The 25076-nt window shown below is 40.3% G+C and overlaps 1 pseudogene; it reads left to right on the top strand.

Moving 5' to 3' along the window:
* Positions 1-224: 224 nt before the first annotated feature.
* LOC101520183 (alcohol dehydrogenase class-3-like) lies at positions 225-1266 on the top strand (annotated as a pseudogene).
* Positions 1267-25076: the final 23810 nt, after the last annotated feature.

The following is a 25076-nucleotide window of genomic DNA, read 5'->3' as shown; positions in this document are numbered from 1 at the left end:
AACTTCCTCAATTCGGTTCTCATTTGTCCAGTGTCCAACTCATGTCATAAGCTGAAGAATTCTCACTCCAGTCCTTACCGGACAAAGGAGCTCAAGACTTTCTCAATAAACATGTGCACCTGAAGAGTCCTTTATAATTTTCCCACATTTCTATAGAGAGATTTCTGAACATCAGGCTTTATGTCCACTTCTAGCAATTCAAAGTGGGAACCAGACACAGGTGTATGTATTCAGCTGGAAAACCTTTCTCCACAGAGGATATAGAGATTGCACCCCCAAAAGCTCATGACATACAAATTAAGATCATTGTCACTGGAGTTTGTCACAATGAAGTCTATATTCCTTGAGTGCAGCTCATCCTGAGATATGTATTCCAGTGATTTGGGGACACAAAGGTGTTGGTATTGTGGAGAGTGTTGGTGAAAGTTACTAAGCTAAAGGCTGGAGATACTGTCATTTCGCTTACATCCTGCAAATGTGTCCTTAATCTGAAAACCATACCTTTGCCAGAAAATAACAGTCACTCAAGGAAAAGGCTTAATGCCAGACGGTACTAGCAGATTTACTTGCAAAGAAAAGACAATCTTACATTACATGGGAACCAGAATATTTTCTAAATGCACAGTTGTGGCTGATAACTCTGTGGCTAAAATAGACCCTCCAATATCTTTGGATAAAGTCCACTTTCTGGGTTGTGACATTTCTACTGGTTATAGTGTCACATTAAACACTGCTAAGGTGGAACCTGGCTCCACTTGTGCTGTATTTGGCCTGGGAGGAGTTAGATTAGCAGGTATCGTGGGCTGTAAAGTGGCTGGTGCATCCCAGCTCATTGATGTGGACATCAATAAAGATAAAGTTGCAAGAGCCAAGGAGTTTGGGGCCACTGAATGCATTACCCCCTCAACTTCAGTAAACCCATTCAGGAAGGGCTTGTTAACATGACTGACAAAGAAGTAGATTATTCCTTTGAGTGTATTGCCAATGTGAAGATCATGAGAGCAGAGCTTGAGGCCTGCCATAAAAGCTGGGGTGTCAGCATGGAGATTGGAGTGCCTGGTGCAGTTGAAGAAACCGCCACTCGTCTGTTCCAGCTGGAGACCTGGAAAGACACCACCTCTGGAAGATGCAAAAGTGTGGAAAGTATTCCGAACTTGGTGTCCAAAGAAGATAAAAGTTGATGAATTAGTCACCAACACTGTCTTTTGATCAAACAAAGCCTTTGAACATGCAGGAGAAAGTCCTCCCAAGCTCCCAGCCTCTTAAATCTTCACTGACACCTCTAGAAAATAGTGTGGGGCCACATTAGTCAGAAATCCAATTTTTGAGATCTGCTTCACATGACCAATTGCTGGCTCACTAAAGAACTTTTTTAAAAATAGAAGTAATCACTTAAAAAACAAAAAATTAGATAAGTCTCAATTATGAAGACTTAATAGAATGTTTTAATATCTCCTAGAGGTAACTGTTCCTTTTAATAATTCTTTCTCAGTGTTTTCTTGGCTATTTTTAACTATTTTCCCCACACACTTTTAAATATCAACTTGTCTCCGTGATACAAAAGTTAATTCATGTTTCTATTGGAATTGTCTTAAGGGAGGATTAATAATTATACTGCATCATGCTAGTAAAAGCTTGGAGTTACTTTCCATTGCTCAAGTTTACCCTTAAATCTTTTAAAACAGTTTTATTCTTCCAGCTCTTCATGCTTCATGTTATTCCAAAGTATTTAATCTTCATTGTCATTGTAAACATTTGTCCTGTTATGTTTTCTGATGATTTGCTTGTGTATGAAAAACAATGATTTCTGTACCTAAAACCAAAGAAAAAGGAAAGCACTTGGATGTTTTGGTGCAGGTATGAAACACACCGTCTGCAACACCGGAATACTATGTGGCCAGTGGATTGCGTCCTGGCTTTCCATCTGAAATCCATTTCCTGGCTTACACAGCTAAGAAAGCAGCAGAAGATGGCCAAGTGCTTGGGTCACCTGCCAACAACATGGGAGACCCAGATGAAGCTCCTGGCTCCAGACTTCAGCCTGGTCCAACCCGGCTGTTGCATCCATTTGGGGAGTAAACCAGTGGACGGAAGATATATCTTTCTTTCAATCTCTCTCTCTCTCTCTCTCTCTCTCTCTCTCTCTCTCTCTCTCTCTCTCTCTCTCTCTCTCTCTCCTTTGTGTCTTTTTCTGCAACTCTGACTTTGAAAACAAATTGATTTTTTTTTTTTTCCAATGAGAAAACAAAATGGTCCATTTGGCTCCTCACACTTTTAGAGGGTTGTCCATTTATCAACTTCTGACAAGTGCCCTCTGCTGGTTGCATCATAACATGGCAGACAAATAATGGTAAGGAACCAATCTTTTGGAAGCTACTTCCTGTAATAATCCACATTTATAGAACTTCCTAACAATGGTAGCACACTCCAAGGAGAAAGCATTCATCCCCTTTAAAGAATTCATTGTTTCCCCCTTGTCCCTGCCTTTTATAGGTTCCATTGCCTTCAAAATTTCCATATAAAGAACATGTACAAGCAACACAGTTGTTACACAGGCTTTTTTTTTCTTAGGATTTATTTATTTTTATTGAAAGTCAGATATACAGAGAGGAGGAGAGAAAGAGAAGAACGTCTTCTCTCTTTTGATTCACTCCCCAAGCGGCAGCAAGGGTCGAAGCTGCGCCAATCCGAAGCCAGGAGCCTAGAGTTTCATCCAGGTCTTCCACGTAGGTGCAGGGTACCAAGGCTTTGGGCCATTCTCGACTGCTTTCCCAGGCCACAATCAGGGATCTGGATGAAAGTGGGGCTGCTGGGATTAGAACCGGCGCCCATATGGGATCCCAGCGCATGTAAGGTGAGAACTTCAGCCGCTAGGCTATCGTGCTGGGCCCCTTTATAGTTGTTAATTATTCCTAGTTAGCTTGTGTTTTTGCTGCTATTGTAAATGAGGCTATCTTTTCTGTTAAATATTCTGACCATCTTGTCGGTATATTAAGAAAGCTATTGATTTTAATAGATTAATTTTGTAACTGACCTATTTGTTCAATGCCTTCTATTTTTCCTAATAGTTTTTCCATTGATTCTCCTAGAATTCACAGGAGGATGATCATGAACTAGTATATAATGTGTGTGCCACAATTTTCTTTTCAATATTGTTTGCAATGAGAACAAACAGAAATAGTATAAACTCCATCACAAAAAGTAAGAACTAAGTAAGTCATTTGGCATACAAATGATAAAACATCGCACAACCTTTGGAACTGAGCATCTGTGTAAAAAAGACAACCACATGTTTAAGAGAAAAGGAATAATAAAAGGTAACATAAATATTACCAGCCAATAATTCCTTCTTTTATGAAACTATATATTTGTGAGTACATGCAACCAAAACAAAAATAGGAAAGAAAAAGAAGGCCTTATGAAATGATGTGTTTTACAGACTGTCTTCAAGGAAGATGCTTTTTTCCTTAAAAAGTTTCAATGACAATTATGACCTGCACAGCAAGAAGGAAATAGTAAAGATTGATTTCAAATTTATGCTTCCAGGTTGCCTGTCGCGATGCATGCCTTGGGCTCCATATGAGCAACTGTGCCACTGTGGCGTAGAGGTGCCAGCCCCTGTGGAGACATGAGTGAGGTATGACATGAAGCTCTTCCCTTGGAGTTGAGGACGTGAGACACAGTGGTAATGGAGGATTCTCCGGGATCACCATAAAAGATGAGCTGGATAAAATTCAAGTGTAGGAATTAGTTTTCAGCACTCTAGCACGGAGTCACACTCAGTGTGAAATAAGTCTGAGTGGGCTGACTAAACACAGGGCGTCTTAGACATTCACGCTGCTGAATCTACTGTATCTAGTATAGATTGCTATAACAACAAATAGTTCACGTCCTAACATTAAAGGTCAAACAACACCAAACAGCCTGCTTGAGTGTTTTATTTAAACTTATTGTGCTTTTAAAAGGGCCCTTTAGAAAAAGTCTTCAATCCGTGCTTGTAATGAAGGAGGCATTTGATGTGCAAGATTTGTATTTCAAAGATCATCAGCTATATGGAACCCAGTCAGCAGACTAAAATGGGAGTCGCTGAAAGCTGAAAAAGACTGTGCAGCTTTCTTTCTCTGCTCGTGCTTTATTCACAAGCGTGTTGATTATAAAATTTTTTTATAATATCTGCTGCTCTAGCAGTCTAATTAGAGTAATTAATATCCTAACTCAAATGTTTTAATGGAACCAAGTCACATGCAAAGAAATGGATGGATGAGAGGACAGACAGACACACAACAGACGTTGTTAGGACCTTTGGCATAGCTGAAAACATGACTTTTACAAGTGGATATTTGGTGATCTAGATCATTTACAGAACAAAGCTCATTGGAAAGTTCACATTGCAAGATTTCACATGCTTTGCCATGTGAACTTTGATTTGAAGGTGACTTTTCCCCTTCATTTTCTCCTTCATTCTGTTTCATTTGCAGGAGAATTTTCAGAGATAAAATTCATATTCTAGTGGTGGTTGACTTGGGCATTACTGAATGACATTTCTACTTAGATTCAAGTCACCTGAAACTTATTACAGATTTTGTTTGTTTTCTCTGGAAACAAGGTACTTGTAAGGACAAAGACATGGAGGCTAAACCTACTGGAGTTACTCCTTGAAATAACCTTCTTTCATTCCAATCCAATCAGAGAAACTACACCAATGAAGTTTTTGAAAGACCATAAAAGATCATTAGTGTGGATTATCTTTGTTTAAAAAGTCAACGACATAACAATTCTCTGATGGCTTGGGCCCGGCGGCGTGGCCTAGCGGCTAAAGTCCTTGCCTTGAAAGCCCCGGGATCCCATATGGGCGCCGGTTCTAATCCCGGCAGCTCCACTTCCCATCCAGCTCCCTGCTTGTGGCCTGGGAAAGCAGGAGAGGACGGCCCAAAGCTTTGGGACCCTGCACCCGCGTGGGAGACCCGGAAGAGGTTCCTGGTCCCGGCTTCGGATTGGCGCGTACCGGTCCGTTGCGGCTCACTTGGGGAGTGAATCATCGGACGGAAGATCTTCCTCTCTGTCTCTACTCCTCTCTGTATATCCGGCTTTCCAATAATAATAAAATTTTTTAAAAAAAAATTCTCTGATGGCTTAAGGTAAAAACATCCTTTTTTTCCCAGCACCAATTACAAGTCTATCATTACATTTAAGTGTATCATGACATTGTAGGTATGGACAACAGTTAAAGTCCAGCATTCTTTTGCTAAGATGTATTTAACAGGTTCATTGGGAGTCCATCTTTCTTTCAGGAGTAGAGATGCAAACTATAATGTATTTTTACTTCTCAGTTCAATAGTCTCCATGATATATTTATATAAAGTTCCTCTAGATAAATATTTGTACATACGTGTTTACCCACAGACCTATTGATTTTGTATTTTGCATGAAGGTTGTCTTATATAAGAGAGAATATATGATATTTGCCCCTTTGAGACTGGCTTGTTTTCACTGAGCGTAATGATCTCCAGTTGTTTAGAGTGCGGATACCGTGATAATTTACGTAAACAAATTGCGCAAGGACCTGACTCTGATAGACACTATATACAATGTGACAACACAGGCAGCAAGAGCTAGTTCACCCTACTGCACTGAAAAGCTCGTGCTGACTCCTCTTATGGACACCTGGCTCCACCTCGAAGCAAGAAACTGAACGCTACAAGGGAGTTTCGAGGCCTGTGGAGGGTCTCACATTTGCATGTACGTATAACTCAAGTGAGTAACGGTGTCTTAAAATGGAGATGTTTGAGCTCCTTCCTGAGGGGGCAGAACCTCTGGAATGAGCTGTGACATTGGTATTTGTAGATACGACCTCCCAGGGGATTCAGAAAAGCTGGTGGATAGGAGACTTGCTGCATTAATCCACCTTCCATCACATGCAGGAATTTCTTTTCCAATTACCTCCACCTCTTCTGGGTACTTCAGTGCTATCAAACAGCCAGGATCCTCTGTCATGTCATTTGTGTTCAACAGGGATTCAAAATTAGTTCTTGGCATGGAACAACTCATCTTACATAACAACTGAAAGACACTAGTCATCAGGTCTGCTATACATCTTTTTCCCCTTAAATTCCTTCAGATACGTCTAGGACATCATTTCCAAGCCAAACGTGCTCTCTCATTATCATCTTTATACAATTTCCATTATAATATTGCTCCTTAAAAGATCATATCAGAACACAGAATTCTCTGTGTGGTCTCTGTAGCCCAAATAAACTTTTGTGATCTCCTGGTAAGCAGTTTCCTGATTTCTTATTGCCTTCTGAAACTAGCTACTACTGTTCAGCTATACCTCACCAACAACCATAGATACTCTTCCAGAACTGCTGCCCAGACAAATGTTCTTTATTTTGACTCCCATGTTTCGTTCTGGGACAAATTTGGGATCATATTTTTCCATTCAAAATAGAACTCGATATTTATTTACAAGGGAGAACAAAAGAAAGAGAGTAAGAGACAGAGAAAGAGATCTTCTATCTTATGGTTTGTTCCTCAAATGTCTGCAACAATGGGCTGGGCCATGCCTAAGCTAAGAAGCCAAAGCTACATCTAAGTCTCCCCTCTGGGTAGCAGGGACCCTTACGCTTCATCCTTCCTCCACTGCTTTCCCGGGAAAAAGAACAGGAAGCTGGATTAGAAGCAGAGAAGCCAGCAACCTGAACAAGCACTTTCATTTCATGAATGCTATTATACCATGTTGACTCACTTCATTTTTCATTTATAAATGAGAGATTTTCTGAGTAAACAATGCTGGATTGACAGTTTTGCTCTTTTAGGATGTAGATAAAATCGCTCCATTCTCAACTTGCCTGTAGGTTTCTGTTGTGAAGTCTGTTGCCAGTCTATTTCGAGGTCTTTGAAGGCAATATGGCATTTCTTTCATTTGAATTTCAGAACCTCTATGTTTTATTGTTGAAAATTCGGACATAATGCACTATGATGAAGATCTTTTCTGATCCTGTCTATCTAATTTTGTCTTTATTTTGGTCTGGAAGAGATACTGATGAGCATTTGTCTTTCAGTTTAGACATTCTTTCTTCTGCCTCTCGTAGTCTACGGTTCAGGCTTTCCACTGTATTTTCCATTTGACATATTGATTTCTTCATATCTAATATTTCAGTTTGATTTTTCTTCAATATCCTTATTCCCTGACAAAATTTTTCATACATAACATATCTGAATTTCTTTAACGCGTGTATCTCTTTTATTCTATTCTGAGTGCCTTCATGATCACTCAAACTTTGAATTCTTTTTCAAGCTTTTTGTCAATCTGTTCACAGTCACACTGTAACACTAAACTGTTGTGTTCCCCTTGGGAAGTCATATAGCTATGTTTTTCAATATTTCTTTTGTTTCTGTATTTATTTTTAAACTTTTGTGTAAACAAATTGCTTTCTTGACTTAGAAATTTTCTCTTTGAACCATCCCCGTGGCTTAGTGAAGTGTCTGCTCCTTCAGCGACTCTCCAGTGGAGTGTGTTGTGTGGGGCCAGGGAGCTCAGTGTGCAAGACTGAAACCAGCAGCCAGGGCGACACCCTAGCAAGACATGATAGATCTCCTCCACTGTCAACAGAGGGGAGGGTATGATCACATTGGCTGGTGCGATCATAGTATCTGCCCCTCTCTGCCAAGGTGAGTCCCAATGCCCAGGCACCTCATGACATGCTTGAACTGCACCAACGATCCAAACACGCCTTCTTGTGAGTGTAGATCCTGTACCTGTGAAGCTAGACACAGGGGCAATCCAAAGAGCCACCCACCCACAAGCCCCATCACAGTCCCTATGGCACAGTTACCAAAAAAGCCCAGGTCTCCAACAGTCACAGGCAGTGGGTCATCCTCTCTTTGCATAGTCACAAAATCCTCACAGTCACACAGCATAGGCCGCCCAAAGTCACAGGGAGTGGGGGATCAATCCCCAGCCCTACAACCCTTCCCAATCCTCAGAAGGATGTGCAGTATTCCATAGTCAGCCATCTAGCCAGTAGGGGTTGGTCAGAGCTTTACTTTGGCAAATTGAGTGTGAACGCTGTGACACAGTGGTGAGGGGAGTGCTACACAGGTCTAATTTCATGCCTGCTTTCTACAAACTCTCCAATCCAACTCAAAATGTTCATCATCACGTATCCAAAGTCTTAGATCAAAAGGTAACCTCTCCTACAGTATCCCCACTAACTCTGTGCTGACTCATCCTTTCTTTTCCGATTTACACTTCTCGTAAAGACATTCACATGTGGACACATTCCTCTGGGATATCCAGACTCTCATATTTAGGATTTCTAGATATGATCTCAGCTTATTTTATTTGCAAATCAGACATTTTTAATCCAGAAAAAAATAGCTTAAGATAATCATAGAGTTCTTCAAATTATAATACTAATAGGAATGTAAAGAAACCAAAAGCATTCTTATTGCTTCAAATTTCCAAACCCACACTGATTCTTGGAGTGGAGGAGACCATGTAAGAATTTGCCTTGTGCTTTTCTCTTGCAAACATTTTCCAAGAAATATTGAATATTTATATCAAAAGCAACAGAATCTTTTTCCTTCCTAGCTTATTTCTAGCTACTTTTTCAACGAAGTATTTCTTCTCCACCTATTCGCCTTTAACTAGCACATCACCAGATCTGCTCTTGAGTGCTGTGTCCTTGTAATAAAGTGATCTGAGCTAAACCCAGAAGGGAACATTCTTTCAAATGTCTTTTGGAAAGAAAAAAAAACAATCCACAAAAAGAAAAGCAACAATGTTCTTTCAGAAATAGCCTGCTGTGGGAAAAGAAAGGCAGAGAAAAGGACAATTTTGTGATTCAAAGGGAATGCAGAAGTTAGAATTGCTGCCAACACAGAGCAGAGAGTGGCAGAACCCTGGGAGGGTAAGGCTATGCTGGATGAGCACCTTGCCTCGTCCTGCCTGAGAAAACAAGCTATAGGAGTTTAGATAATTCCCTTCTGGGTTCACAAGATGGTCCACTCTCCTTGTAGCACAAAAGTGTCTCACAGAAATTCCTCCCAAGATATTCTCAAGAAGTCTGAGTGAACCCCAACATATGTTTTACACCTGAGCTATTCATTAAGCCAATGGTTTTCAAATTGATATGCATGAGAATGCATGAGAATCTTTATGGGAATTTGTTTAAAATGTAGTACCCTGGCACTAATCTGCTATAACCATTTTGGTGTGGGCTTGGATCTAGGAATTCATGCTGTTTGGCAAACAAACATGAGTGATTTTGATGTATGATTGAAAAACATCATCTCAAGTGTTCCATAGTGAAACTGCAATGGGGGCAGGAGGGACATATGTTACTGGTGCCGGCTGGAGGGGAAAAAAAGCATTTCATTGTGACATTCAGTACTTCTGTGTCTGTAGAAAGAGTCATCAGGTATACAATATAAAATACTGTTACTGGAAATTTACAAAAGCCATTCAAAAAAAGGAAAGGGTTGGGGGGGGGTGGCAAGGAAGCAATGCAGGGAGAAGAAAAAAGAGAGAGCACCTTGTTTACAGGGAAAATTTTGCTTAACAAAGATAAGCTACTCGACTATTTAGTCTCATTTCTATTCAATTATTTCTTTTCTCACAAATAGATATGATGACATGTGCATACGATGGGAGAGGCATTTTGCACAGATATTGAGTTGTTGCTCAGGAAGCCCACACCTCATACTGAAGCACCTGGGTTTGAGCCCTGGCTTTGCTTGTTGCCAGGGCACATCCAAGCAACCAGCAGGTGATGACTGACACATTTGGGTCCTGGTCACCCAGCAATTTTGAGAAACAGATAGAATTCCTGGGGACTAGCTTTAGCCTGGCCAGGCTGTTGCAGGCATTTATTATTTGAAGCAACACATGGATAATTTATCAGTTCATCTCTCCCCCACCCTATCTCTCTTTCAAATAAAAATAATACATATTTTGAAACTCATTTTAAAATGAAACATTAAGTCTTGACTATCTGAATGGACATGCAAAGGCCATACTCCCATTAGCCATAAATGCCTATTTATCCATGGCTGCTATGAGACAGCTATGCCTTTACAGACACCACAGAGATTGGTAGTGGAACTGTTTGACCCCACTCACCTCTCTGCTCACAACAGATGATAAACAAGAGTCAGCAGCTTTTCTTTCACACTTTCATGCTGCAAGGCCAGATAAGGGTGTGTTCTCCACCTCAGATGCAAGTAGGTGGCTGACTTAATATTCTGCCTATCTTGTTTCAAAACTCAAGAGGCAACCAGGCAGGAGTAGGTTTTCTCTTCTTTGCAAAGTCTATGGGGGCAGAAAGCATGTAAGTGAGCCCACGCTAATATACCTCTATTCTAAGTTCAAACTGATTTGCCTTGGAAAAAAATGTTTACCTCGTCTACAAAAATAAAGAATAGAAAAAAAAAGATCTGCGTTTCCTTCTGTTAATGAACAATACACAGAAGCAAAATTGAAAAATTTCTAATGTTGAATGAGTTATCACAAAGTTAAACATGCTGATCCAATCCCTTTCAAAACAAAACACAAACATTATATTATCCCAAGAGTTCCCCCTGAAGTCTTCCAATCACTGCTTCTCCCAGGGCAGAGGTACCACCACAGCATCACTTGCTTATGAAGATTATGCAAATAACACAATATGATATGTGCTCTTTTGTGTCTGATGTTTTTAAGCCCTTTTATATCATCTTCTCTTTCAGAATACTGGAATTAGACATAACTATAAAGATCCTTTAAAAGCATTCAGTAGCAGAAAGCAATGGATCTAAATCCTGCGAAACTTTAGCAGCATCCTGTAGCATGAAACTGGCAAAACCTCACTATGTAAGCCATCTCTGCCTCTATTTCCAGTCTTAAATTCACTTCAAGTGCCTTCCATGCACCATATTCCACTGTGTCAACCACATCGCATTACAGCCATGGAATAGAAAAGGCATGTCCCACATCTGGAAAACATTCAGAATGTATCTGAAGAGGTCACAACACAAATGGATGAACTGAGGATCAAGATACGTATGCGTATATGTCTACAACATCATTCCAAGTAGTCCATATGGAGGAATGAGCAAGAAGGTGCTACCTACGTTACAGACTGTGACTGACTTACACATGACAATGGTAATGTGAGTTTTAAAGAAAAGAGCACAAGGCAGCCTTACTGACACAGGGCATTTCATAGGCAAGACACCAGTACAACTGTTAGTTATTCCTAAAAGAACAGGTGCATTATGTACAGTACCAGTGGAAGACCCGACAACTCTGCCAGAAGCTTAAGATCTGGCACGCCAAGATGGGCAAAGAAAAAGACAGATGACAGGACCTAAAAGTAGGTCCTTGCTATGAGAAAGGCAGAAAAAAAGATTTCTTTGTATGAAATCAGTGATGATTTGCCTCAAGGTTATTAATCCTAAGGAAATAGTACTTATTCATGAAGTCAGGATGCTTGATCAGACAAAGGTCCCATAGGAAACCTTACCTTCTGGTAATAGCAGCTTTTGTCAGGTAAGAGTCTATTCCACAACCTACCAAAGAGTTCCATCCTAGACAGTAAAGGTCAAAGACAAAAAGGATAAAATTTCACTGATTGGGTGGTAGGAACTCTTCTGGACACTTGTAAATATTACCTATAAGCCTTATCATTTCATAATGGGCAAATATTTGAAAAGTAAGATTCAAATTAAACAGCTTGTTAGAGTAACAGCTTGGATTTAAGATCAGGTTTATCTGGGTATAAAGCCATTTGGGAGCTTGAAGTTGATCCCTTAAACGGTTAAACTCACATTGACTGCAATCATTGTATATTTCTTATCCTATAGATTCTTTCCTTTGCACTGCTCTTAATATTCCTAAAATGGAATTTCCTCCTTTTGATTCTTACAGTGGCCACACTGAGGAAACCAACCAAGTCCTAACTGACACAGAGGAGCTCACCTGCACTGTGATAAGTCATAACTGAAGGCTGTGCCTTCTGATTTCATGGCCAGGTTGCTTCTATGGAATGGAAAAGTGCAACTTCTAACCTTCTGTGCAAACATGGGAGAGAAACCATAAGAAGGCCCTTGAAAAATAGATGAAATAAAAATCCAGGCTGACAGAACCTCCAGCACAACTGCTCAGAAATGCCCTTTCTAAAACGGACCTGGGGGCTAAGACACAAATAGTCCTAACAATTACTTATTTCACTAAAATCCCAGCTTTGTTCAATAGCATGGAAAGTTCTAATGAAATAGCTTTGCCTGCATCTGTTTGAGAATAAGAGAAGCAGAGGAAGGTTAAATATGCAAATGATGTTGTGAAATTCATTACTGTGTACGCGTCTGAATTCCCAGCCCACTGCTTTGGGGGGTCGGGGGGCACCTGGCTGCACAGGATGAAAGAAAACAAGCATGAAAAGAAACTGGCAGCCTGTCCCAATAAACATCTCACCTTTGGGCTTCCTGCCTGAAAGAATCAGGCAACCTAGCAACATGTTTTAAATGCTTGGTTGCTAACCTCAGCCTGAAGGAGCTCTGTGTTGGCAGGCCTCCTCAAATTCCCAACCTTAGTAAGCCTATCAGGCATCCCATGGCTCTGATGAGTTAAGAAACGAGATTCTTGCAAGGACAGTCCTGAGCCCCAAACTCAGTCACATCATATTCCCAAAGGCAATTCAAATGAGCTGCACTCAACATGCCATGGAAATTCCTTAACCAGTGAATGATAGGTCTCAAATCCTCTCCCCCTGTACCTGGACCCCAAAACAACTTTGTGTCTCAAAGTCTGCAGAGTTTTACATTTAAGAATTCATTAAAATGTGAAGAGTTGGCAAATCCAGTTCATGGAGTCAGATGGGGAAGAGATGAAACGCCATCACCCATTGTTCACTGTCCAGCAGTGATGGACTTGGTGCACAGAGCCTGAACAATGTCCTTCTACAACCCATGTCATAGCCTTATCCCTTTAGTCGCTTTAACCATAACACATTTTATGGCCATCCACGTTCTTTAATTCTATCAGTCAAAAATTCTAGACAATCAATGCAGAGATATAGAGGGCTCTAGAGGTGTAGTCTACCCTACTGCCTAAGGTTGGGTATACAAGATGCTCTGTTACTGAAGGGCTGAGTGGAGAGAAGCTATACTTGAAACTATAATAGCCATCCACACTTGAGTGTTTAAAGTGGATCAGCAAGCATGCTTGTACACAAAAGTACAAGCTATCAGGTTATCAGAAACAAAGTTGGAGGCAAGAAATGAGGGTGAAAAATCAGACAAGGACTGTTTCCTATGGCACTGTTTTTAAGTTGTGTTTGCAATCAAGCAGCATCAAGCATTGCTTGGGCACACTCCAACCCCACATCAGATATTATACGATGTGGGCCCAGCAAATTGTGCTTTGGGAAACTCTACAGGCAATCTGATGAACAGTAACATTTGAGTCACTATTCTATGGAATAAATCTCATAGAAAACTTATCAATACCTAAACGGGTAGCTGTTATCATTCTGTAAATCCTAGGCGCTTTGCAGATAAATGATTGGATGTTTCAAAGCTGATATTGATCTGTTTTGGTTCACAGGCTTTATCACACATCTTGAAGACCATAAATGGGAAGATCAAGGTTGCCACATTCAAATCTATCACTGCCTAGCACACTAATAAAGTACGTATTGGTGGACCCAGTCTCGACCCTCTCTGATACAGTGGCAGGCTGGGGTTTGCGCCTCCCCCAAACACTCTGTCACACTGCCTAGAAAAGCCTTCCAAAGATAAAATGTTCCCTGAAAGAGTTCTCTTCAACTAACCCCAGCTGCTGTTACAGTTTATTAGCCTGCATGTAAATTCATCAGGATAGAAACAGAGTAATGGAGGGGACAACAGGAGGAGACATAGGATCATGGGTATGAGCTAGACTACATTCCACAGTGGAGACTCTTGGCCAACTTCAGAACCAGTAGTGAGGCAGGAGCCATCAGCAGATGTGCCTTCACCCACAGGAGGATCCTCTGGGAGAGTCCTCCAAACAGCACAGCAGCACCAAAGGTTAGAGTCTGTTTTCAGTTAGAAGCACTCATGTGCTCTTATCAATCTAGCACGTGAAGCACTAGGTGAAATAGCAAAGAGGATGCGATACAAGTGAAATAAGGGAGATAAATAGAAGGGGTGAGGTTCTCCAAGGGGAAGCACTGTGCGACCCCAGAGGTATGTACTCAATCTCCCTGGGCTTCTCTGTCCACCTTTCTATAAAATGAGTCAAATGGATGACCTCCAACGTTGCTTTCAGCTTGAAGGCTCTTTGTAAATCTCTCAGTCCAACCAGGGTCATTCCCCTGCTTAGCCAGACTGAACCCCAGTGATGCTAATGACTGCCAGATTTTTCATGCTGACTTTTCTCAGGACAAAACCTTTATGGTTTTCAAAAGTCTTTAAGGGACTTTACTTTCAAGCTGGATGTGGAATTGGTGCCCTCAAAGAAATTAACTGGAGTGAACATATTTGAGAGCAATGCCTTTCTGGCAATGGAGGAAAAAAAAGGAACAGGGCATAATAAACATTAAGGAAATGGGACTTAGTAAATATTGGGAAATGCCCTCTCTCCTTTACGTTAATTTTTTCACAATTCACTCTCCTTTTCCTAACCATTTATTACAATTTTACGTGCTATTTCATATATTTCTCCACTTGCATCAATAAACTCTCACAACAACCACTTGCGATAGTTACCATAATTATCTTCAGTTTATAGAAAATAACCTGAGGTTTAGAGACATTCATTAACATTTCCCAAATGACACGGCCAATAAGCGGCACAGTTAAGCTAACTCCAAGAATAACTAAATTCGGAATGAGGCATGTAAGTCCCTCAGTATGCTGCATTGCTCATATTATCCTTGTAACCTATTAGTGTAAGGTAACACTGACTTCCAGGAAGCCAGTTAAAGGGGCTCTCTATTCCCTAAAGTAACCTTTATAGTCTTCCAAACAGAGGGATAGAGCTTGACACTGAATCTCTCTAGTTCTTTGAAGAGGATACCTTGTACATATCATGGGGTTAAGAATGTCAAAATTCAGGATCTCAATATGCATCATCAGACATGGGTTATTTGTCCCATTTCCAATCTGAACAGTTGGAGAGACCTCGAGAAAGCCACTTGATTGCTTTAGGCTTGAGATGTTTTCCTTCCTAAGGAGATATCTCTCTGTCCTTTCTCACATCATTTGAATCTTCAGGGCTGTCTGTTACAAAATATACTCTTAATGGCTGTAAAACAAACTGTAATAACATTAGAACAGCGACCAGATCTTAGTAGCTTGTGGTTCAAGATCTGTGTTCTTCCATGAGAAGGGTCTCTTTGACATGAAATTTTTCATTTATGTATCGTGTCTTTGTGAGTGAGGTTTTGTTCTTCTTTCCTTTGCATTACCATTTATAAAATGCAATATAATGAAACATGTGTGAATGATTATTACAGAAATTAAAAGCCCTTATCTTACCATGGGGCATTCATCTCATCCTGCACCTCGGTGTCTAACTCTAGCTTACATGATTGCTTCAGGTTTTATCACCTGAGAAGTTTGTGGGGCTTTTTGTTGCTTAAAATTGCCTTACGGGGATCCAATATCTCATAAGAAAAACTCCTCCTTTTCAGCACCCCCCAACAACTGCATACTTTTCCCCTTCCAAGAAACGAAGAATTCCACTGAGCAAAGAATCATTTATTCTTTCTCTAATTTGGATGAGAGAACAACAGTACTAAACAGCAAAATACTAAAGAGTAAAAATCCACCAACAAATAAATTTCATGAAAACCTAAACACTTCATTTTGAAGGAGGTTTTAAATACAGAATAGGAATTTCAGGTATCAATTGCTAAGACCTGATTACTTGTCTAATTTTATTTTAGAGCTTTTTCTACAAAAAAAATGGCTTGGGTGGTGAATACACAGATGTTCTTGAATATTTGAACATCATGGAAAAACCCAAAGATTCTCTTTTCTTTAGGGTGGGATATCATCTTAGTAAACTAAGGCCTGGAACAGAGCTGGCTCTCTGACCATTTGCATTTCCAATGCTGTTTGGTTTTGGCTTTAATCTCTGTTTTGGTCTTGCACATCAACAGAAGGGCAGACAAAATCAGTCATTCTCAGGAATGACTGTGAGCGAGGAAATTAGAGTGTTGGTATGCCCGTCTGCAGGAAAGTTGCCTTCGCTGCTTTTTGTTTTGTTTTGTTTTGTTTTGTTTCCTAATAAGTTCAGAAAGTAAACCAAGAATACGTGAAATTACCTCTCTGATAGGCTTTAGCAATGAATCTATTTCTTCACAACATCTATTTTTACAGTTCAATTTTATCATCAGGTCAAAGCCAGAATAATAGCTCTTTAGAAGAGTAATAATTTTTACCCACATAACTAAAGCAAGCTCCTACAGGGAGACTTGTGATTCCTGATGTTCAATCATGGTCTTAGCTCTAGAAGATGGCTAATCAATCGATTGAAAGCCCCTAGGGGCGGAACTGAGTATCCCATAGAGGAGGAGGAGGAGAATAACCATGAGGGGCTTCTCACGGTGAGGAGAGCTCCAGGGAACCTGGTGGATTCTGGATCTTGGACTTTTGTAGTCAACCCAAAATAAACTCCTCGCAGCAAATCCCTTGATATGTATGTACCACTGTGTCTATTTCTCTGGCTGAATTTAGAGTGCAAGAGCTGACAACAGAAAGAAAAACTATGTCATTTTAACGTTTGTGAAAAAATACACAAACACACACTAAAATAAAAAATAAATTAGGATTTCAGGAATCACAACTGGCAAGAAACTTCAAAGGTGTTCTGGTTCATCTTTATAGTGATATGAACCAAGTTCAGAATACAGAGAATTATAAGTTTTAAGCCAGTGGAAAAAAATCTCTTTTGCTTATACTATGGTTATTTCAGTAAACTAACATAGAAATATTATTCATTTACCTTGTTAAGAGGGAAATAATTTTTAAAAAGATTTGACTATCAAGTGTTTCTTTTGTTTTTAAGATCTGCTATTTAACGGAGAGGCAGAATTGCAGAGATAGAGGGAGAAGCAAAGAGATTTCCATCTACTAGTTCAGGCACCAAAGGGCCACAGTGCCTGGGCTAACCCAGGTCTAACCTAGAAACCAGGAGCTTTATCAGGCCTCACTTGTGCGTGTAGGGACTCAGGTATTCATGCCATACTCAGATGCTTTCTCAGCTACCTTAGCAGGGAGCTGGATTGAAAATGGAACAGCCAGGACTTGAACCAGGGTCCATATGGAAAGCCATCATTACAGGCAACAACTTAACCTGCCAGGTTACAATACCAGCCTCAAAGTTTTGCATAGAACTTAAACCCTAAAATTAAGTTTGCAGATTGACTCATTAAGAATCTTTTAAAGAACCATTGACTTAATACCCTGAAAAAGAAATTACTGACATAAAGTGTGGGCATGTCTAAAATAACTGTCTTTTTAGCAAGGATTGGCAGAGGCATTCAGAACAACCAATTCACGATGCCAAGAACACACTAAAATAACTCCACTTTAACAAAGAAAAATCTCAAAATTAATTTATATATTTGTTACTCAGGATGCTTATTAGCAAGCATCACACTCTAGCTGATTTAATTAGAAAAATGAATGGATTTGAGCTAGATCAATTGTTTGCAGAACTGAGTAACTCACAGTGTTGGAAAATGAGCAGAAACGGATGAGACAGCATGCTGACCAGGGCCAGGATTACAGCCCTGGATTTACACAGGAAGGACTCTGTCCCCTTGTGTCTCATCAAGAAAGCGCAACAGTTTGCAACAGCCTCTGCCAAGGGTGCCAAACCCTGTGGTCACCCAGTTCCCTTGCTCCTCTGCATTTCCAGCTTGAAACGCCCAGGCTTTGGTGGGTCCACTGACATCCAGTGTTCATTCAAGTTCATACAAAGGAGCCTGTGATGTCAACCAGTGAATCTATTGTACTTAAAAAGATTATTTGCCTTCCTTCAAGAGACACTGAGGTGGAGAGAATAGGAAAAGCCTAATTAGACTACACCAATTAAGAGCCCCCAGATCTTAGCAGCTCAACACACACAATTTCTGTTTGTAATGCTTCTAAGAGTTTATTTTTTGTTTGCTTGCTTGTTTTTTTTTTTTTCCCCCGGTTGAAATTTGTATCTGCGACAGGCTAGCCAGGGGCTGTATTTTGTGTTCTCTGCTTCTCAAACTAGAACCCACACTGGCCCAGTAAGAATGGTCTCAAAGCAGAATACTGCAGGTCACCACGGTAAGGGGCTAGTACTGGCAATGCACACATTAACTCTTCTAGCTGGAAGTAACTCATATCACTCCAGTTTATGCTTTATTGCCAAGGAGCAAGCTACAGGACCACATCCAAGATCAAAGACAGAGAGTCAGGTTAAGCAAGTGTAATGAAATACAATCCTACAACATGTTCAGAAAAGAATAAGAAATAATTTACATACCACTGAAGAACAGCGTATTGGATAATTTTCAAATATGTGATGTAATTTCATATTTGTTAGATATGTAGTTGGTATCTTAAGGTTGATAAATATAAATAACATACCAACGATAGTTAATAGTGCATGGTTAGCATATTCCAAGTACTGATGTTTCAAATTGCTTTCTATACCTTCTCTTATTAAATTGACTCCATGGCCTATCTTTTACACTTGTATTATCTTCAGTTATTCATGAGGAAATTGAGGCTTAAGGAGATTAAGTAGCCTGACACACTGGGGAAATGAATAGCTGATATTTCAACTCACAATTATTAAGAACCGTAAGCTAAAGGTTAAAAAAATCAGAAAAGTTCCTGAATGAACAATAGCTACCGTGAGTTTCAACAAAAGCGTAGCTGAAGGGTCACTTGGGAAGTTTGCATCTTTCTGCTTCCCACCTAGGCCATAGTTCAATTCCTCCCCCTTCTCCTTTCGCTTTGCTGTAACACTGAATCATGCAAAGAACTCAAGTCTCCATGGAGGCTCAGCCATGCATTATGTAGGAAAAGACGCCTCACTCGGGAGCCACATCCAGGTGTTGGCATGTCAGGTGTCACTAGCATAAAATGGTAATAATAATTACAAATTACAGGATTGAAGCAGACATACAATAAATCACAAGTACTTTGAAAGAACACAAGTATTACCATAGAACAAGCATTTTAGTAGACAGTGTGATAAAATGTGTATAAAAAGGACATTTGGAAAAAATCAAAAATATCTTTTCAGTTGAAATCCAAAAGGACAAACACCTGACGGAATTCAGTGTCTGGGGTATTTTTTTTTTTTTTCAGATTTCTTCTAAAGTAACATCAGACAGACAACTGATAAAAATTCCAAGGGAAACCTTACTCTTCCAACATTGCCTCGTAAGAGAGAATTAAGCATCTCTTTAGCGTTCCCTTTCTAAGTAATTCTAATTGCTTAAGTCTCTAACGCACAGTAGTAAACAGTGAAACGATAAATCATGTCTCGCACTATTCACTTAGCCAATACTGAACAACAGTTACACTTGCCTTGCAGACAACGTATTATAGAATTCTTAAAATGATCTTGTCAATTTGAGGGGTAACACTGTATGTTAGGATTTCTAAATTCTTTGTCATTAGATGGGTGAGGTGAAAATGAGACGTCAGTTTGGAGTAAGGGAAGATGCATAGCTGAACGTGTGGAGCAGCAGGTGCTGGTAACTGGGGGCAGGTCAGTGCCAGCTGAAGTTGCCATTCAAGCATCTCCCACTACTTCTTACGGGATTGCCATGACCTCTCATGCACAAGTCACTTATTTGGGCCTTTTTCATTAATTTAAAATATTGTTCCATTGTGTTGATTAGAACAATTGCTTATAAGCATTCACAACTACAACATGTCTAAATTAATAATGCAATGCGGTTCTTCAAAGCCTGCACTGTGCAGGGCAAACCCAGTGGTGACAGATGGATGTTTTCAAGAGGGATAAGAACTGCAAGTTTATTGCTAATGAAGGATTGTATTGCTCCTATTAAAAAAATACTTGGTCTCTGCTTAATATCTGAACATTACCTTAGTTGACCTAAGTAATAAAGAAATAAGAAAAGGTAAGACTATGAGTGAGGTGGGGATGTACAGTTTATCATTAAAGTAAGTTATTCATTTTTGTTTTCTGGTGGAATTCGTTCCAAGAGGCATTTGTTTCCTGGGACGGTGAATGTGTTTCAGGACATGTCACACTTTCCACAGATTTAACTTCTGTTTTAAGCAAAGCACACTGAAGAAGGTTGAAATAGGTCAACCTTGCAAATGTGAATAACTATTTACATAACCACTTACATCCAGTATTATATTCTATTGTACTTCTCAGCTCCCTAAGGCCTGGACCGTTTTCAAATTCCTGTAACAGATCCCTTTTTAATTTTGATCAGAACATCTGATCCTCAAGGAGAGAAATTTTACTTTTGATTTGTTTAATGCTGGGACCTAATTTAGCTTCGGCTATTTCTTAATCCTCCTGCCAAATTGTCAGCCATAAATTGGAAGCATTATCTTCCTTTTCCCATTGACATATTGTTACCAAGGAGCTGATGAAGCAGGAACTTTCTGTTTGGAATAAGTTCCTGTGGACTGTACACAAATGTCTACAGAGAGAACTGGAGGTGCAGTCTCACGATTCTGTACATGCTCAGAGTCACATAAGAACAGACCAGTTTTCCAAGTCCATTTTAGCAGTAACCTAAAGATTCCCAAGACAGTGCTTAGTCCAACGAATGTCTCTTGTGCCATTTGTTGTGTGCACAATCACTGGGAAGACCTCCCTCTCTGACAGTGGGGGTGTGCCTCTCTTTGGGGATAAACAGATGGTCAGTGAAAGGAGGTGCCTTTCTCTGCTGGACTTTTCACTTGCTCACTTCCTCATCTCCACTTCCGCTGCAACTTCTTTCGGTCATGAATCAAATTTTCAGATGGAAACTATATGTGTCCTCCTTTCTGACTTGGACTCCTCATGAAGACTGACTTGCATTTCCCTTCTTAAAAAATTTTTTATGAATATTAATAGAATTGATTTTGTGGATTTCAAAGTTAGGGTTCCAAGAAAATGATCACTCTTCCCCCACTCACAAGCTTCCACTTAAGATTCATGCACTCCCTTATTTCCATCACTTTTTTTTTGCAAAGACAATTTTCATCTGTTCTATATTCACAGGCTTAATTCACCCCTAATGATTATATCCAAGCAGTAAAACGTAGACAGTCCACAGTCGCCCTGGAGTATACACAAAGGTCAAAATTGACACTCATATCCCAAAGTAACTATTTCATTTCTCTCTATATTTTTTTGTATTCTAAATTAGTTATTCCCCATCATAGAAAGCACGTGATCGTTCTTTTAAAACTCACTGCTTCATTGGTAATGCCCTGAAGTGAACTCTGAGGGACCAACAGACAGATGACCTCTTACAGTCTTCGTGCTGCATCGAGTCTAAGAAACAAATCCATTTGGGGCATAGAAAGTCAAATGCCTTCTGCGGTCTGTCTAATTGAGGAACTCGTGTGTACTGGATCTCAAGGAAGACGGAGGTGATGGGCAATGTCTGGCAGGCTACAGTCAACAATGAGCACGGTGAGTTTCCATGTTGAGAAGTGACTCCAAATTCCTTGAGACGAATCCAAGCAGGTGCTGTCACAGTTCTTCCTGTCCCTGCAGAGGTTTGCGCAGAACTCCTGGGCTCACTGGCACCAAGCTATCTTCATATAGAGAAATAAGAAACATTTCTACTGGGCTGTGATGTTTAAGCTTCTAGGCGCTGCCCACTCTACCCAGAATAACACACAAGCGTCACAAAAACATCACTGAATAAGTGAAAATATTTTCTTCCAGTGTTTTTTTTCTATGCCTGGTTCTTATATTTTGTGTGAAGGTATTACCATTAAAGCTAGGATAAATGTACACACATATAGCACAACACTCTCCATGTTTTTGTATTTCTGAATTTTGAGCATCACTTAACAAGTGTAGGACCCAGTGTTGTTTTTCCATAATTAACTGTTTCCTTACCTGTGGAGTCTGCATTGTTGCTGCTCTCTCACCATTTCAGGGTACTCTTGTGCAGTGACTGACTTTATAATTAAGATTGCATCTGAATACACTGGTATCATATATTTTAGTGAGCATACTGATTTTACATGAAACTGGTTTTTATCGCATGTCTGTGAACATTTTTAATATAGTCACAATCTTCTCCCAAACATGGAAATGGATTTAGATTGCATTCAAGACTGACGGCGATTGAGGGAAGCAGTTAATGATTCGCAGGTTTCCCAGCTGCAGCAGCAGCATGTCTGCCAGGGCTGTGGGATGGAACTGCGCTTCACGCCAGAGCTGCTCTCATGGTTTTCAGGAGCTATAGAGCAGGTGGCTTCCTGTCCAGGTTCCAACAGAAATAGAATCATCAGCTGCAAAGGATTGCTCCTGATACTAATTGGCTTATTATCAGGTGCCATTTTTTATATTTTCAATAGAAAAAAATCAAGTAAAATTGTGTCATGCTTGATTTTTTCAAGATGTATTTTTATTGGAAAGTCAGATACACAGAAAGAGGAAGACCCTCCGTCCACTGATTCACTCCCCAAGCAGCTGCAACAGCAGGAGCTGTGCCGATCTGAAGTCATGAGCCTGGAGCCTCCTCCTCGTCTCCCAAATGGGTGCAGGGCTCTGGGCTGTCCTTGCCTGCTTTCCCAGGCCACAAGCAGAGAGCTGGGTTGGCCAGAAATGGTGCCCACATGCGATCCTGACACATGCAAGGTGAAGATTTTAGCTGTTAGGCTACTGCACCGGACCCCATGATTGCTTTTTTAAAACAAAATCACTATCACCACCATCACAGTAAAAAGCTGTGAGCAGCCTACCAGGAGGCAAGGCAGCCACAGAAGTTTGCTACTTCATCTCAAGTAGCTCATCCAGTAAGTAAAGTCACTTTCGTAAAATTTTCAAAATTGACTTGCTCTGCCTTGGACCCTTAAGTTTAGATTTTTTTTTGAAGGAACGGGAAAGCAGCTGAATGTGTATTTCAGCTCCTCTCATTCATGGGCCTGGGGATTATTAGTTATTTTTTAAAAAGGTTTCTTAAGAGTTAGCAAAATGGGAACATTTAATTGGGGAAAAAATGCAAAAATGGAATTAGGAAAGTGATTTTGAAAAGCACTGGGTTTACAGTCCCAAGTTCCTAGCTACCTTTGTGTGAATGTTAAGTCGATTGCATCTTTATTCCTCAAGAAAGACTGCAAATCAGACTGTAAGAGGGCAAACATGGCATGCGTCCCACCAAGAAGGGTAACAGTGGGCAGCACTCCTCCTGAATAAACGAGGACTTCCCGTGAAATCATTGAACATATGTTGACAATAAGACGTGGATTGTTTCACACCAACTATACCTACAATGTCAGGATACACTTGAAACACTTGAACGGCAGAATGGTGGACTTGTGACTGTTGCTGAAGGACTTTACGATTGTGATAGCATGGGAAAAGCAGTCGGGGGGAGAGGAACAGGACAAAATGAAAATTCCTGAATCTATGGAACATATCATGAAAAATCTAAATCAATAAATAAAGCGCATGAATCCTAAGAAATTAAAAAAAAAAACACAAATTTTTCCTTACATTGCCTTCGAATGTTCAGTTCGCTATAAAACTTGTTTTCAGTATTTTAACTAGGACCAGTGTGTTTTGAGAAATTTTAGCATCATAAGTTTACATTTTCTTGGTGTCTCCTGGGTTACCTCCTCCACACCAAGCTTCTCTAACTGCCACGCAAAGCCAAGTCTCTGATGATTCCGAAGGTGCAGAGAGGCATCGGTGCAATTACCACATACGTGGGAATAGCTGCTCCCACCCCGCTCCCTCCGTATGACACTGCCGGGTGCATACGCACTCACATCGAGAAGCTTATCAATTAAACATAGTCTCTGACATTCAAGAATGACATTGAGCTCTGGGACAGCTTTTCTCAGTGTGGAGAAACTGTGCTATAAGTCCTGAAACCAGGCAAGTTACACTTAAATGTGTCTAGAGACCCTGCCACAGGCGCCACAGATGCACCACGACATACCATCCTAAGAGTTGTGGAGCTCCATGTCAAAATATGTGAGGAAAAAACATTTTGTGGTGATGTACCCATCACTTTTTCCATTTCACATAAAACACAGCATTTGCTAATTCATGAAACTGTAACAGGCTAACTCTCCAACTGTGTGAATCTGCCAGATAGGAATGTTGTCGGATCCACTGAGAGTTAGTAATGCATCTTAGTGTATTAATACTTTCTTTTCAGCCAGTGAAGCAGATCTTTTAAGCTCATATATTTATTTTTCTTGCAACGGCAGATTTACAGAGGAAAGAAGAACCAAAGAGAAAGATCTTTCATCTGCTGGTTCACCCCTCAAGTGGCCACAATGGCCAGACCTGAGCCAATCCAAAACCAGGGGCCAGGAGCTTCTTTCTGGTCTCCCACATGGGAGCAGGGTCCCAAAGCTTTGGGCCATCCCCTACTGTTCTCCCAGGGCACCAGCAGTGGTTGGGTGGATGGATGGTGAAGCAGTTGGGACATTAACTGGCACCCATATGAGATCCTGGTGTGTGCAAGGCAAGGATTTTAGCCACTGAGACATGGCACTGAACTCCAGTGAAGAAGATAAAGCAAATAACCTCACACTATTTTTAATGATAAAAATTCAGAATCAGACAACAGGCTTATCTGTACATTTTCTTTCTTTTTCTTGTAAAAGCTTACTTCCAAAAGTTTGCAAAAGCTGAGAGATCACCCCTCTCACTGAGTCTCAAAAATCCTTATAGTTTCAAACATCACAAATTAACTAAACCAGAACAGTTGGTAGACATTTTCTCTATTCGTCTCTTCATCTTTTCTCTTTCATGTTTAACCTACTACCTAAGGAAAAAAAATAGTAAGTAGTATGAGACATGGTATCTAGTTTATAAAGAAACAAACAAGAAGAGAGCTGTTAAGAGTCAGTCATGTGGGGAAGGTCTTGGCAAGACGGTAACATGTACTAAT

The sequence above is a fragment of the Ochotona princeps genome, chromosome 30 (genome assembly GCF_030435755.1).
Source record: "Ochotona princeps isolate mOchPri1 chromosome 30, mOchPri1.hap1, whole genome shotgun sequence".
Classification (NCBI taxonomy): domain Eukaryota; kingdom Metazoa; phylum Chordata; class Mammalia; order Lagomorpha; family Ochotonidae; genus Ochotona; species Ochotona princeps.
The sequence above is the reverse complement of the archived record's forward strand: the minus strand, read 5'-3'. Positions and strand labels throughout refer to the sequence as shown.